Below are 17,007 nucleotides of genomic sequence, written 5' to 3'. Positions count from 1 at the left end.
CAGACAATCTAGTGATCAACAACATAAGCATCGATCTGCACAAATGGGAACAGATGACATGTGTCAACCAAGTCAGTGAGTCTGACCACCCGATCCCATTAGTTGCCTCTTACGACAAGCATAGTTGCTTTTTATGGCAAGCATGGGTTGCCGAAGGCCTATCTACCCTTGGACCTTCATGGGTCAGTACTCAATAGAAGAGTAAGTGAGTGGGTGAGTGAGTATGCTTTTAAGACACTTCCAGCAATATTCCAGCAACATCATAGCAGGGGACACCCAAAATGGGCTTCACACATTATACCCAGGGGCATTGGATCCAGTATGGGGAATCAATCCCAGGGCTTCAGCATGACGAGTGAATGGTTTAACCGCTGGGCTACCCCACCACCCCAAGCATAGTAGAGCTGTGACCTTTTCTAAACCACAGTTCTTGCTTACATCACAAATAATACACCAGCTTAACTAGACAGCTATCAAATAACCAGACAACCTGTATTGTACATTATGATAAGCAATGAAAACAGTCTAGAGAAGATGACACACAATCTCCCAATAGTGTCAGTCTGCTGTAACACTGGCAACTTACATACAGCATGCAAAAGGCATTATTAGGATACAACATACACGAACAGAAAGAGCATAGGACACAACATTGAAGCATACACTCATAGGACAAAACCTTTAAGAACACAAAGAGCATAGGACTCAGATTAGCAAGCTTTCATAAGGAACAACTTTGTAGCACATTCATAGGACAGAACTTTATAGCACAGTCATTCACAGGATGCAACTTAGTAGCACACACTCATTGGACAGCAGTTAGTAGCACACATTCATAGTGGACAACTTAGTAGCACACATTCACAGGACACAGTTTAGTAGCACACACTCATTGGACAGCAGTTAGTAGCACACATTCATAGTGGACAACTTAGTAGCACACATTCACAGGACACAGTTTAGTAGCACACACTCATTGGACAGCAGTTAGTAGCACACATTCATAGTGGACAACTTAGTAGCACACATTCACAGGACACAGTTTAGTAGCACACACTCATTGGACAGCAGTTACTAGCACACATTCATAGTGGACAACTTAGTAGCACACATTCACAGGACACAACTTAGTAGCACACACTCATTGGACAGCAGTTAGTAGCACACATTCATAGTGGACAACTTAGTAGTGCACATTCACAGGACACAACTTAGTAGCACACACTCATTGGACAGCAGTTAGTAGCACACATTCATAGTGGACAACTTAGTAGCACACATTCAAAGGACACAACTCAGTAGCACACAGTCACAGGACACAAAGAAATACGACATAAAAGAAAAACAACCATCCACTGGATACACTGAAACATACATATACACATATGAGCATGCATTCATAGCACATGATCTTCAAGCATGAAACAATGGCATCATACTCATGACCAATGTAATGCAACAGGGTGAGTGAGAGTGAGTGAGTGAGTGAGTGAGAGTGAGTGAGCGAGCGAGCTTTTACACTGCACTCAGCAATGTTGACCAGCTATATGGCGGCGGTCTGTACATAATCAAGTCTGGACCAGACAATCCAGTGATCAACAGCATGACCATCAATCTGCGCAATTGTGAACCGATGATGTGTCAACTAAGTCGGTGAGCCTTACCACCACCCGATGCGGTTAGTCGCCTCTTATAACAAGCATGGGTTGCTGAAGACCTCTTCTACCCCGGGACCTTCACGGAACAGGATCAGCTCTAAGGAATGAGACTAGTTTCCTCAGTATCATGAATGGAACAACACAATACATGACACAGAATTAACTGCTATCTGTCGATTGATTCCAGGATTAGTGAGCTTCATCTAATTACTTGCTGACAATTAGCTTTCTATTTAGGTCACCCACTGATTCCGGTGGAGCTATCTGCATTACTAGAATATCAGTCCACCAACAAACCCAACGAGAAGAGCAAGCAACACACTGAGGGAAGTGGATACTCGCACCACTCGCAAAACAAAACAAACAAAACACATTTATTTTATTTGACATGAGAGTTTGTTTAGCCTCTCATGTTGATTAAAACATTTGTCAAACTACTCCATTATTTATTATTTTGCAATTGGGATTTTTACAGAAAATTCAGGAAATAAATTAATGGACTTCATCTCCACTAACTGCTCTTACTTCAAAGTCTTAATTTCATGTTGGTTTTACCAACTGTTGTTAAATGTCAAAGCTGTGCCAGTTCATTCTCCACATTACATCACGCAGTCACAGGACATACCGGTATCATAACTGAACAATAAAACACACGGTTGCCCTCTTGAGCTTGCAACTGCTTATTCCGAGAACAATTCAGTTTCAGTTATTCAAACACTTAGCCTTGGCCTGTTGGTTTACAAGACCGAATAACACTTAAAAAAAACATCACTGAATAAATTAAATAAAGGGCCTGGTTTGTTACTCTGTACCATATTGGTACTTTCAGCAATATTCCACCTACTGTTAGAGCAAAACCTGCAATTAAAATGAAAATACTAGGATACTAAAGTTTTAACATCAATGCATCAGAATTCATCATGTTACATAATTGGGTACATTTTAACTACATCATTGGTAGTGGAACTGCACTGGCCAACTAATTGCTATTTCCTGTGCTGTAATCACACACAGTTACACACAGTAATCTTAATCCCTGTATGTAAGACAATGCCTAGTAGAAAGATCAGAACTCGACAGGTAAATAGCCTAGTCCAGAAATGTTTAAATTAAAAATCATCGCTACTGACAAACCGGTCTTCTGTTGTCCACTTGTTCATGTTAAGCAGTATACTTACTATCTGAAAAAAGTTTGACAAAAGCATAACCCACAGATAAGCCTATTCCTCCTTCTACAGACCGTTACTTTTCCTGATTACAATTTGGTGTATCTATGATAATACACAGTAAGTATCAATGCAGTGGTTGGCATAAAGCGCATCAACCTAGAGATTTTTTATGCCATCACATGCCATCAGCCAACTGACCTAACATGATCGTCTGGTTCCTTACAACAAGCATTGTCGCAGGAGACCTCAAGTTGTTTGAAGAAATATTCCAGAACAAGGTCTCAGTACTCCAAGACTTTAGATAGTTGTAAGTGCCATACATTACCAGTTACAAACCAATATCTTAGACTGAGAGAGGATAAAAAATCTAGGCCCAGGAATCAACACTCCAGCACCAAAGACTCCAGAACACATGGCTCTAGAGCACAAGGCTCCAGCACTGAAGACTCCAGAACCCAGGACTCCCGAAGCCAAGGCTCCAGAACACATGTTTCCAGAGCACAAGACTCCACAACCCAAGTTTCAAGAATCCAAGTCTCCAGAATCTATGGCTCCAGAGCACAAAACTCTAGACCCCAAAACTCAGAGCCTACACACTCAACTGACTGGTGGCTTGATAATCTCTTTAAAGTAGAGGATCATCATTCTTACAGCATAGCACTTGGGTAATGGTCCATGATACAGAAACAATGTGGCCTAAGCAATCCATTCACTTTATGTCTCAAAAAGATGCATGAAGAATACTTTTTTTTAATCTGTGTGATGTAATATGACAATGGCATCCATTTCAAAAGGGTTCACAAAGTAATTCCTTTCTGTGACACCGACAACATCCTGAACAACAATGCACCAATGTGCTCTGAAGACACAAAACCATGTCATCATTATCCTCAAACACCATGGCATGTTTCTATGACTGAACTTCATCATGACTTAAATTCTTCAGGCCTTTGGCAAAACCAGCATGGCTCCATCATATATATCAATAAAAATATCATCTCTAAATGACTTCCGAGCATTCACAAGACTCAATTTCTCAACTCTATTAGTCTAAAACCTTAACTGCAACATTCCTGTGTGATGAATGCCACTAAAATATGGCCATTCATTCTCATGCTTTTCATCCCACGAACATCTGACGAACGTCCAGCAATAGAGTAACGTGATGTTCTATTGACTGGTCCTGATTACATGCCTAGGGTATTCAGCAATGGTGTACAAAGACGGAATGTTCTTCTGGCAGTTATAGCAACTCCTTACAGATGCAAATACAAATAATCAGCCACAAAATCAACATTATACTTCATATAAACTATTTCCTTGCAATGACACAGTGGCCATTGGGTGTCCTGTTGATTGATGAATACACATCAGTCACAAAGAGTAGTGGTCAAATGAGGTTTTCATCCCACATTCAGGGTTATTACTCTGCAGTGGCGACATGCATGCACACACACATAGCTGTTTCTGTTGGTCTGAGCATTTTGTAGATTGACACCATGCTACTTTGACTAAACTGGTGCTTCCACTCAAAACAATGGAGTCATGACTGATGCTCCGTCTCTAAATATATAATTTTGAAAAAAGAAAAACTACACACAGCTCCTTTTATATTTATAAGGTGCCCCATTGAGATGGGCAATTTAGACTCCGGTCTTAATGAAATATGGACTTGTTTTATTCAGGGCTTGATGTAAAGGATCAGAACAGATTCTGAGGTTTTGTTTTAAACAGAAAACCTGTGGCAGAGGGAACCTGGGGAGGGCCACAGAGGCTAAGGCGAAACAATGTACCAAATACAAGCAAGAAAACTAAGATTGTAAGCATCAACCTCAAACAATAGCAGTTTGGCAAGGAGATATGCATGTGTTAACCATTAGCGTCAGGGCAATATCGAGTATAGGTCCCAGCAGTTCTGTGGGTCCCTTGGTTGAGGCTGCGATTCAGGCTGGTTCTGTCACCGTTGTCATTTACAGATTTATACTGAAAGTCTCTGAGTAATACGAGAGTGAGTATGTGAGACTTTGTGCTATGACAAGAGAGCTAGCTGCTGCAGTGGTGGGATATACGGCTCATAGTGACAAGCTTATGATGACTCACTGTCAGAATGGTACTTGTATGTACTTGTCTCACTTACACATATTTATGAACAACTTATTACATTAACATACAGCTACTCAACCTTAAACAACGTCCAGGCTGACTGCATGACTTTGGATAGTGTTAACGATACTATAAAAGGAGTGAGTGAGTAAATCCCACAGGTCCCCAAAACAGTATATATACATTACAGTAATGAATATTTCAAAATACACATTGTATCAAATCCCACTTACACATTGTATGACGTAATTATTATATGCCACTAACATATTGCACATCCTGTAATACATGCCATATCCCACTAAAACACTGTACATCCAGTAACGTACATCCAACACATATATACTGTATCCCCTTTCATACGTAGTACACCTCAAAACATGCTGTATCACTTAATACGCCCATCAGATCCTTCCAGTCCGAAGGCTGACTGACTGACTTTGGTTTTATGCCACTTTTAGCAACATTCCAGAATCGTCATAACAGGGGATACAAGAAAAGGGCTGCACACACTGTACCTAGGGATTCAAACCCAGTTATTCGAACCTGGGGTTTCACACCTGGGTCTTCGGCATAATGAGCTAATGCTTTAACCACTAGGGTACCCCAGTGTCCCTCTAGACTTAAGGACTGAGGGGAGTTTAGTCTTCCTATAGCTGTACTTAATATGTCAAAAAAAACCAATATAAATGACTGTTTTCGGCAGTCTGGAGAAACATGGATAAGACCTTAAGTAACATATGATATAATCTGGCAAGCCTGAAGCAGTAACGAGATGTTGTAATCATGCACAGCAAGGCTGACCATAATCGATTCATGAACATAATACTTGCAGCTACATACATCAAAACATACCATGACCAAACATTTATAAAGAACATCCAGTTGATCACGATGCAGACGCCAGCATTATATAATGATTTTTTTCATTCTACGTACTGTGTAAACAATGTCTTCTAAACGCCTTTTGCGAGAAGCGATGAAACGACACAAAAAAAACACTAAATTATAATCTTGTCTTTGATATATTGTGTTTAATAATACAAATGCTGTGTACAGCTGTGGACAAGATAAATTTATTCACCAGACAGTCGCAATTCTGAAAATGAGACACAGATGTGCAGCATCACGTCAGTAAGCTTCAACAGCATGGCTATGTCAACATCACCATGAAATCAATCGAAACACAGTAGGAAACAGTAAAGAGAAACAATACAATACAAGACACCAAACTTTCAGGATGCCGTCTCACTATCAGACACGCTCTGTGGTGTCCAGTTGGCTATATTGTTATCATTTCACTGACCCACTTATTGTATCTTATGGAATAGGAATCATATCCTACAGATAGTATGTATACCAAGATATCTTATCCTGTGTGATACACAACATATTCCACCCACATACTGCATCCAATCGGTCACGGATCATATCATACCAAAAGTATGAATTCCTTTTAATGTGGAACATATTCCACCCACATTATGCAGCCTTCACAATGTGCAGAAAATTCCATCCCTTATGGTATCTGCTGCTGCAGACATCATCCTTCCCCACCACACATTACATTCTCGGCAATAACTATCATATGCAACCCAATCACTTGGTTTGGCTCTTGTAATGTATACCATTATAATGCAGGACCTCTGCACATCCTTGACATCTTATACATGTATATGTTATAATGTTCACTGTTTAAATGATCAAAGCAACAACATGAGTAATAAACAGACAAAACTATTTCCTACATGACTCACAATTTAATTTCCTTCATTAAACTAATTTAGAAACACATTTCATTCAAATTTCATTCCAATAATTTTTATCCATAATTTACTGGCCAGAGTTGCCACTGCACTGACCAAGCTGGTACTAGACAGCTTACATACACATTATCATAACCCACTTGGTCTGTCACATTCAGCAATTTCACCCACGACAGCATTACAAAATAATAAACCATTAAGACCTCTGACCATGACAACATTACAAATAATAAACCATTATAAGATCAGTGCCTCTTGAAAAACTGGAAGACACAAATACTGGCAAACACACCAGTATCAAATCTATGTGTTTTGTTAGTTGTTATAAGCTGCACTCAGCAATATTCCACCTGTATGACACGAGTCAGTTAATAATTGATTCTTCACCAGACAATCCAGTGATCAACAGCAGTCTGGTTAGAGTGATTGAGTTTGGTACACTGCTTTTAGCAATATCCCAACACTATCCCAACAGGGTACACCAGGAATGGGCTTCGCATCGTGTCTTTGGCGTGACGAGCAAACGCTTTAATCACTAAGCTGCCCTTCTATACCTCAGCAGTCTGGTCAGAATGCAAACCAATGGAAACACTCTAATGTCTTTGGACAGTGTATAAGGGTACCAGGCCAAGCAATGGTCTATGACAGCATTTTCTGTTAGTATGACAACAATTCAGTTAATGGACACATCAAGGTAAGAAAGCAAGTTAAATATTAGCTGAAGTCTCCATGAACTTGACGGGTCTATGATCAAATTACCATACAGGGGTCTGGAATGGGTATATCACCATACAGCTATATGCAGTGGGTCCAGCATGGCTAAATTACCATTTATCTATACTCAGTGGGTCTAGCATGGCTAAGTTACCATACATCTATACTCAGTAGGTCTAGCATCACTAAATTACCATACATCTATACTCAGTGGGTCTAGCATGGCTAAGTTACCATTTATCTATATTTAGTGGGTCTAGCATGATTAAATTACTTTACATCTATAAGTAGTGAGTCTAGCAGGACTAAATTACCATATATCTACACTCAGTGGGTCTATAATGGTTACACTAACATATATCAATATGCATTGGGTCTGTCATGGTTAAAGGTCACATGCAACGTAAAACACAACTTTGCAGATTCTGGTACCTTTCGGTATGCACTTACCGAAACAAATCATCAAAAATGCCATTTCAACCTATAAAGTTGAAAAAAACGCGATGAAAAAAAAGCCCGCGAAATCGGAGTTCAAACGTTTCACTAAATTCCCCCCAGCGCTGGGGGGAAAACTGGTTTCAACAGCTGTGCTGCGCTGCGTCCATAACGCATGCGCAGTGAATAGGTTCGCGGAGCTTGAAACAGTATGCATGCACAGCGTCTGAGGTCGTGAGCAGTAGTCTAATCTTGGTTGTGTACACAAACAAGTAAATAATCTACTCGTTACGTAAAAAAAACTTGTGGATTGTGGTAAGCAGTCTCTGTCACAGAGAAAGCTCAGTGTCTGCTTTATTCACACCTATATGTCTACCTGCCTGTCTGCTAAAGACAATATGCAATACACAGCTTCAATCATTGTCAACATGCAATTTGAACTTAACACATATCAGAGTATACGACATAAAGAAAATAAGTTGATTTATGACTCGGGTGCACGAGTCCCGTCTCTGCCACATTATGTAATTAGGCACGTGTGATACACATGACATGTTTTTATGTCTGTGGATTACAAACAAACTACATTCACTTTTTTCGGATGACTGGATCTGACGGAAACTGGTGCAAACTCTTGTCCATTCCAAGTCCTGCTTTGTACTTGGACGAATGACAGATTCCAGCCACGCAGTAGTTTACCATCTCTACTGACATGATTTTTTATTGGATCGAGCGCAAATTCAGAGAACATGTATTTTCCAAACCCAACATCTCTATATACATTCTTCATGGATAACAACTTGTTTTAGTGTGTATGATTTTGTTTGACAACAGTATATGAATCCATACTGAAACGACGCATCAAGTACAATAAAAGAAGTTGTTATCCATAAAGAATCTTACTTTCTTGTGACTCGCTATACTTCTAAAATGCCCATCAAACAGATCATCTGTCTTTACACACAATGAACCCTCAGCAGATCAGCAAATGAAATAGCCAATCAGAATCCGTCGTTACACTTGAGTGCACATCCAGGTGCTAAGACTGGGTTCGGTCTCCTGAGGCCTTCGTTTCGGGGGAAGTAAGCCCAAGTACAAAATATTGCACTTTTGAATCGCGATTGTACGCTTATAATTTTGTTTATTTGTTTTTTTAAAATCAGCAATGTATATTATATGTCATGAATAAGTGATAAATGTGTTTTAATTATGTTTGATTTTTTGGTTGCATGTGACCTTTAACTTACAGCATGCAGATTGTGTGTCCACATGTTTTGGAACTAGCAGGCGTCATATTACATTACTGACATGATAATCAAACTGTCCAAAACTGTTAAGCTGATTTGACAGCAAGCAATCCCAAGGGTCAGTATTTGTGCTTCATGTTGTGATCAACTCATAGCCTGTAACAGACACAGGCAGACCTGTTGAACCACAAAACACAACACCCGGTGAAATTTTGTGTCATCTCCTACAAACTAAATGTCTCCTTATAGTCTAAACAAATCTAAATTATTCCTCAGATGATCAATGCTGGAAGCCAAGCAGGTCTAGTGGAGCCTAAGTATTTATGAGGCATGTAGTATTTCATGAGGCACCTTCATTACAGAAGTCAGAGCAAAAGATTAAATATCATATTTCTACATCATTAGAAATACAAACAAAACCAAAACAAATCAATGTGTAATGATGATCCAGTTTGACAAATTCAGAAAATGAATGTGAAATCAGTATTTTTTTTTATTTTAATTTTTGCCAAAAGCCCCAAACTCAATTAATGTTAAGTTCATGTTCAATTTGAAAAGGGGCCACATGGGGTCTTCTGTGTATTAACTGAAATCAGCCCTTACTGGAAAACTGTCATTGAGTAGGTATGTAGTGCATCGACTGTGAATTAGGTCTTATGTATGATGAGTGAGTGAGTGAGTGAGTGAGTGAGTGAGTGAGTGAGTGAGTGAGTGAGTAAGTGAGTGAGTCAGTCAGTCTCTCTCTCTCATTTTTGACCCGTGAAGGTCCCGGGGTAGAATAGGCCTTCAGCAACCCATGCTTGCCATAAAAGGTGACTATGCTTGTCGTAAGAGGCGACTAACGGGATCGGGTGGTCAGACTAGCTGACTTGGTTGACACATGTCATCGGTTCCCCATTGCGCAGATCGATGCTCATGTTGTTGATCACTGGATTGTCTGGTCCAGACGCGATTATTTACAGACCGTCGCCATATAGCTGGAATATTGCTAAGCGCGACGTAAAACTAAACTCACTCACTCACTCTCTCATTTTACAGTTTTTGACAACAATGGACAGGCAAAGACTCAACAGTGAACAGACAGAGAAACAATAACTCTTCCTTGTACAGTTGATGTGATGGCAAGGCCAATGGGATGACCATTTAGGCGATGAATGCCATATACGGTAAATAACGACAGTGACAGTATGGTACAGGTTGACTGACAACACAATGTACAATGCAGTAGTGACAAGGATTAAGACTGCTGATTAGATAATTACAATTAAGTCTCGAATTTCCTTGGCTACATAGTTTTTGGTATTTAGAAATAATTCGATGATGGCTGTCCTGAATTACATACTATAAGAAAACTCACAATGAAAAAGGTATAGCTCAAGAAAATCTTACTTGTGTACAGAAAGCCCCTAGTCTCTCATAAGCATCTAAATATATTTCCTGTAAATACTGAGCGAGTTTAGTTTTATGCTGCATTTCACAATATTCCAGCTATATGGCGACGGTCTGTAAATAGTCGAATCTGGACCAGACAATCTAGAGATGAACAGCATGACCATCAATCTGAGTAATTGGGAACCGATGATATGTATCAGTCAAGTAAGTGAGCCTGACCACCCGATCCCATTAGTCGCCTTTTATGACATGCACAGTGGCCTTTTCCTGCAAGTACTGATTTTGAACTGGAAGGGAAAGAGTAGAGTGAAGGTGGATGTCACATTCTACAGTAAATAACTATATACGATTGGTCATAAATTCATTTGTAAACTTTCAATAACTTTCTTAGCAATATTCTGGCAAAATGGCAGCAATCTGTAAATAATTGAGCCTAGACAAGACAATCCAGTGAATAAAAGCACAGGTCCAAGCAATATGGAATAACATGACTGAACCACGTCGCGAGCCTGACCACCAAATCCTTACAGCCCACTTCAATAAGGGTTGTTATCTCCCTTGCTAATAACAAGATCATGAAAAAAGTGTCACTCTTCACCGCTATCCAGCAAAGAAGGTTGTACAAAAGGTTGGGTAACAGTGAATACAAACTGTCAATGTCACTACACATTTTCAGTTCAGCGAAAAGAATGACAGGGTGTGTCAGTAATGGCAAATATATTGCTAGTAAAAGTTTACCCACTGGGGCACAGTATTTATCCTGATGGACGGATTTACTAACATCTTTGAAGTGACAAGGTAAGAAAAACTGTTTTCTAATGCAATTTCCCCGCAAATATCTATCCTATCAAAAGTATCAGCAGTTGTTATGAACAGCATTTTACAAAATAGAGGCAAACAAAATTTTATGTCATCCTGCTGACAAACACTTTAAGGAATATTCATCATTACCCACTGGACGCAAGCTTTGTGTGCCGACTCATTTGTTAGAGCTAGTATTGAATGTATTAACAACAAATTCAGTGAGTAACTTGTCCTCCAAGTATAAAACTTCTAGTCAATAGCTATATTTGTGTACTAAATTGCTGTATGTATATTCTGTTTATTTAAAGCAATGTTTTTATGATCACCATTTGGAATGTTGATGTATGGCTGCTTTATGAAAGAAACTAACTAGAGGACTGCATATGATGCAAAACAAATGTCCTTGGGGATAATAAAGAATTATCTTACCTTATCTAAACATTGGGCCCAACAACTACATTTTTATAGATTTATCCACACTAAATGCAAGCAAAATATTTGATAAAATCTCTAAGCATATTACACAGCGTTAAAAAGAAACACAAATACTCTCTTCTCTTTCCAAAAGCTGAAACAATTTAGGCATATCTGCATTGGCTTGTTTGTGAATTTCTGATCACAGATGTGTATGACAAGCTACTCTTTGTAAATCCAGCTTCGATTTCAGCCTGACTGTTCAAGTTCTAAAATTATTTATTGTATTCAGGTTACATTACTTAATGTGTGATTCATTCAAAATTTGTTTTCTGCACTAGTCACTTGTATGAAACAGTTAAACAGGTAGGTAAATCTGACACTGACCACATGTTTTTATTTTTCGCAGGTAACTGACGAGACTGTTGAAGAAATAACATCTATCAGAACGCAGATTCTGATAATGATTCAAGTGTTCCTAGTAATGCTGACAGCAGTGTATTCTGATGATGATTCAAGTGTTCCTAGTAATGCTGACAGCAGTGTATTCTGATAATGATTCAAGTGTTCCTAGTAATGCTGACAGCAGTGTATTCTGATGATGATTCAAGTGTTCCTAGTAATGCTGACAGCAGTGTATTCTGATAATGATTCAAGTGTTCCTAGTAATGCTGACAGCAGTGTATTCTGATAATGATTCAAGTGTTCCTAGTAATGCTGACAGCAGTGTATTCTGATAATGATTCAAGTGTTCCTAGTAATGCTGACAGCAGTGTATTCTGATAATGATTCAAGTGTTCCTAGTAATGCTGACAGCAGTGTATTCTGATAATGATTCAAGTGTTCCTAGTAATGCTGACAGCAGTGTATTCTGATAATGATTCAAGTGTTCCTAGTAATGCTGACAGCAGTGTATTCTGATAATGATTCAAGTGTTCCTAGTAATGCTGACAGCAGTGTATTCTGATGATGATTCAAGTGTTCCTAGTAATGCTGACAGCAGTGTATTCTGATGATGATTCAAGTGTTCCTAGTAATGCTGACAGCAGTGTATTCTGATGATGATTCAAGTGTTCCTAGTAATGCTGACAGCAGTGTATTCTGATGATGATTCAAGTGTTCCTAGTAATGCTGACAGCAGTGTATTCTGATGATGATTCAAGTGTTCCTAGTAATGCTGACAGCAGTGTATTCTGATAATGATTCAAGTGTTCCTAGTAATGCTGACAGCAGTGTATTCTGATAATGATTCAAGTGTTCCTAGTAATGCTGACAGCAGTGTATTCTGATAATGATTCAAGTGTTCCTAGTAATGCTGACAGCAGTGTATTCTGATAATGATTCAAGTGTTCCTAGTAATGCTGACAGCAGTGTATTCTGATGATGTGGATCTTTTCTTCACAGCCCTCAAGTATGCTTCATGATTATTGTGAACCAGTGGATACATCAGATATTAACACATGTGTCATGTGAGCATAAGCAGGAGTCATTCACAGAAATTCCTTCAAGTGTGCAGACTGACAATAGTAACATACAGTCATTAGTTTCATTTGTTTCTTGTCAGACTGACGCAATCAATGAAATATAGACATAGAGAACTGAAGGAGTTCAAGTATGTAGACTGACACAGCACTTGAGGACATTCTGATGATAAGTGTATGTTCTATACAGGAATAACTGACAGAAAAATATTTGAGGCGCATTTTGATTAAATGAATGATGCACCCAAAATTGACAGAATCACTTTGCACTTGACATGACAATGGGAGCGACTGGTGTCTATTTCACATATGTGATGCTGTTTACGCGACCATCTTCATAAAATGCATTAGCTTTCATTTGTCACTTTGCTTTGCTTTTGTTTTGAGGGAATCAACAGTTCTTTTCCTGCTCAAGACTAAATAGCTGTACAAATTGGATAATCACATGACTGGAATGTTCTCAACACTTGAATCCCTTTTTTCATATACTCAGTACTTTGCCAGGTGTGGTAGTAAACCGAGTGACCTTGCATTCTTGATTCTCTTTGATGTAATCTTCCTGAATCTCGCTTAGAGGGTGAAAATTAAGATTTCCCCAATCCTGAGTGCTCAAATGAGAAACCCTGCCTTGTTGCGCAAAAGAAGTTTATTCTGGTCATTCGTTATGCTCTGCTTACTTTCCACCATTTTGACACAAACATTTTGCTCTCTGGAAGTGGGAAAAACAGAGGGTGACAATCCAGAAAGGGAGATAACAACCCTTATTGAACAGGCATATAGTAGCCACTTACAACAATCATGGGTTGCCCAAGACCAATTCTAAACAGGCCTTTTTTCTTTCAAATCAATCGCAGTTAAAAAAGTCACGAAACAATAACCTGAAATATGTTTAAGTTCTCAATCATTGAACTGACAGGAAATTCAGCAACTCATTTAAACATTTCCCATAATAAATTACACGCTGTGCTCTACTAAGTACTATTATTTGTATTTTTCTAAGACAGTTTACTACCAAATACAAAATGTCTTAAAGACATGCATGAACAAAAGAATGTATTTGTTGTTAAAGACACATTTTCCAAAAGCTATACGACTGCTCATTGTTTTTGCTTCAAGGCTGGACCAGACAATCCAGTGACTGGTGATGCAATCACTTTACAAGGACAACAAATACATCAAGTCTCCAACTCAACCCACACAATCTAGGCTGAATAGCAAAAGAAACACATCTGTTTGGGGGTTTTTGTCAAGTGTTAAAATAGCAGACATAAACATGTGTGCTCACCTTCACGACATTTCACTGATTTTTAAAACCTGTGTTTCTATTGCTGTTCAGTAATACTGAAAGTCTCTTGTAAACATTGTTTGTTGCTAGGGATGGCTTCAAACCTGGAATCTTACTGCGCCACCTCTTCCAAGCAGCACAGGATGCAATTTATGTTCCCCATCAGAATGAAGACATCAATTCATTTTTCAAACTAATCCAAAAACAATATTATTTGTTCAAGAACAAGTGAAAAAATAAATAAATAAAAAATAATTTTCACTGGCCAAAAATATATATCTTCTTTCGATCATTTTTTTTTACTGCCCCATGTACATTTCATAAATTGGTGAAAGTGAAATACTTATGCATCGAAAAGGATTAGTACTTTGAATGGTGAAAAGGTTTTTCCCCCCACCTGACTTTTCTGAGGACAAAAATACATAAAACAAGAAACAAAACTGGTCTGACCTAAACTAAAAATATTACAAACATGCTTACAACTAGACACCAGACAAAACAAACTGATGTACTAACCAATGGCTGTACATTTTAGACAAAACAAACTGATGTACCAACCAATGGCTGTACATTTTAGACAAAATGTGTATGATGAACTATGATGACAATGAACGACATGTACAGTTAGGTGTCCCATTGAGTTTGATACATGTGTAGTTTACAATGTTTCCCAAACACATTGCACATACAGAGCTTCATCTGAAAGATGCCTGATATATGAGCTGTCTGTTTTCATTTCAGTTTCACAATGTCCAGTGAGCACGTCAAGTTTCACACCTTTTTACCAATATTCCAGCAATATCACAGCAATGGAAACCAGAATTGGGCTTCACACTGAACCCATGTGGAGATTCAAGTCTGATCTTAATCAAGATGAGTGAACACTTTAACCATTAGGCTACCCCACTGCCCCCTTTCACAATGAAAGTTTTATTCCTCTTTTAGCAATATTCAAGCAAGAACATGTCTGGGGATATGAGAAATGGGCTGTAGGTATTGAGCCTATGTAGGGAATCAAACCAGGATCTTTGGTGTAACGGACAAGCACCTTTACCATGAGGCTACAACACCATCCCTTAATGAAACAGAGAAAGTGTTTATTGACTTGTCCAATGTTGCAATGTGTGATGTACCAACATTATCACTTGCCGATATTGAATTACACTAACTTCATCCCTAATGTCAGGCACATGATACTTCTGCAGACAAGCAGTAGTACAGCTTTCAGATGAATCCCATCAAGAATGAACAGGCCAAAGCATCTAACAAATTCCTCTGTCAAAGATTTCTTGGGGAAATTCTCTGTTTTGCTATTACTTATATCTTGGGCTAGGTATGTCTCTGTAAGATCTGGCTCTGTAAGATTCACTAAACATTTGTCACAAAATAAATGCAAGATTAAATAAAAGTGAAGTTTTAGTTGTCTATGTCACATAGGGCCAGCAAGTGAAACACATCAACTAAGGTCACTGCGTTTCCCACACCTGGGATTTGCCTTTGACTAGCAACATGTTATAAAGATCACAATATTTCACTCTTCCTTTTGTAAATTCAAAAGTATTTTATCATCACATGGAGATCGCACTTAAACCATGCATTTATTGTAATAATGTGTTTTCACTGCCTGATATTCTTAAAAGACTTTCTCTTTATCAACTGGTTACTGCTGAAAAACAATTTAAGGAAGAAAGATGAGTCATCTCATGGGCTCCAGATAAGCTATTGACTATGGGTATGATACCCATACATTTAAAACTAACTGGGTACTTCACATTTTAAGTGGGTATATATACTTTTTAACAACCACAATATTTTTAAAATTCAGGTATTTTTGTCAAATATGTTTAAGAATTGCCACATTTTCAGCATTTAAAATTAGAATTAAGACAAAATCCTCCGGGTTAACTATAAATTATTGCTAACAGCTAATATGGCTTTATCCTCTTGTTCTGAAATAGATAATATGTGCTTTCATCTTCATCTGTTTTGCTGCCATGACCAGCTAATGTTACAAGTTCTATTAAGATATTGCCATCAACTGGATCCTGTTGTGAAACAGCACAGATGTCTTAACTTTATCTAGCAGTCCTCTGATGAAATAGTTTTTGTAAAAAAATACTTTATTTTTAAATGTGTTTCAGCTTTCGACATTATCAACTGTTAAAAGGACATGTCGAAAAGAAAAGAGCTATTTGATTGGTCGCTATTTACAGACTGGCCAATCACTGAAGGGATCACAAACCATGACTGGAATTCTGTGTTGAGCATGAAAATTTCATTTAGAATTCAAGATACCTTTAACCACGGAAATTTGGAGACCCTTAACTTTATTTGGACTCAATTTTAGTTTGATATGGATACGCATTGTTGGTATTTTGATAAATATGCATTGTTATTCTGACATAGCGTAAATGTAAATATTCAGCGTTTTTTTCATAATCTGGCAATTAGTTTTGTTGCATGTATCATCAACGTTCTACAGCATATTATACGCAAATACGTAGCTTATATGAAACTCAGCATCGCTTCCGGGTCAGAT

The 17,007-nt window shown here is 38.4% G+C and overlaps 1 protein-coding gene across 6 annotated transcripts in view; it reads right to left on the bottom strand.

Annotated features, from left to right (window-relative positions):
* The window catches only part of LOC137273489 (uncharacterized protein C1orf21 homolog), a 71,258-nt gene that overhangs the window by 22,587 nt on the left and 31,664 nt on the right, over positions 1-17,007 (bottom strand). The window lies entirely within an intron of this gene.

This window comes from Haliotis asinina, chromosome 2 (assembly GCF_037392515.1).
Source record: "Haliotis asinina isolate JCU_RB_2024 chromosome 2, JCU_Hal_asi_v2, whole genome shotgun sequence".
Lineage (NCBI taxonomy): Eukaryota > Metazoa > Mollusca > Gastropoda > Lepetellida > Haliotidae > Haliotis > Haliotis asinina.
Note: the sequence above shows the minus strand (reverse complement) of the source record. Positions and strands in the feature narration are given on the sequence as shown.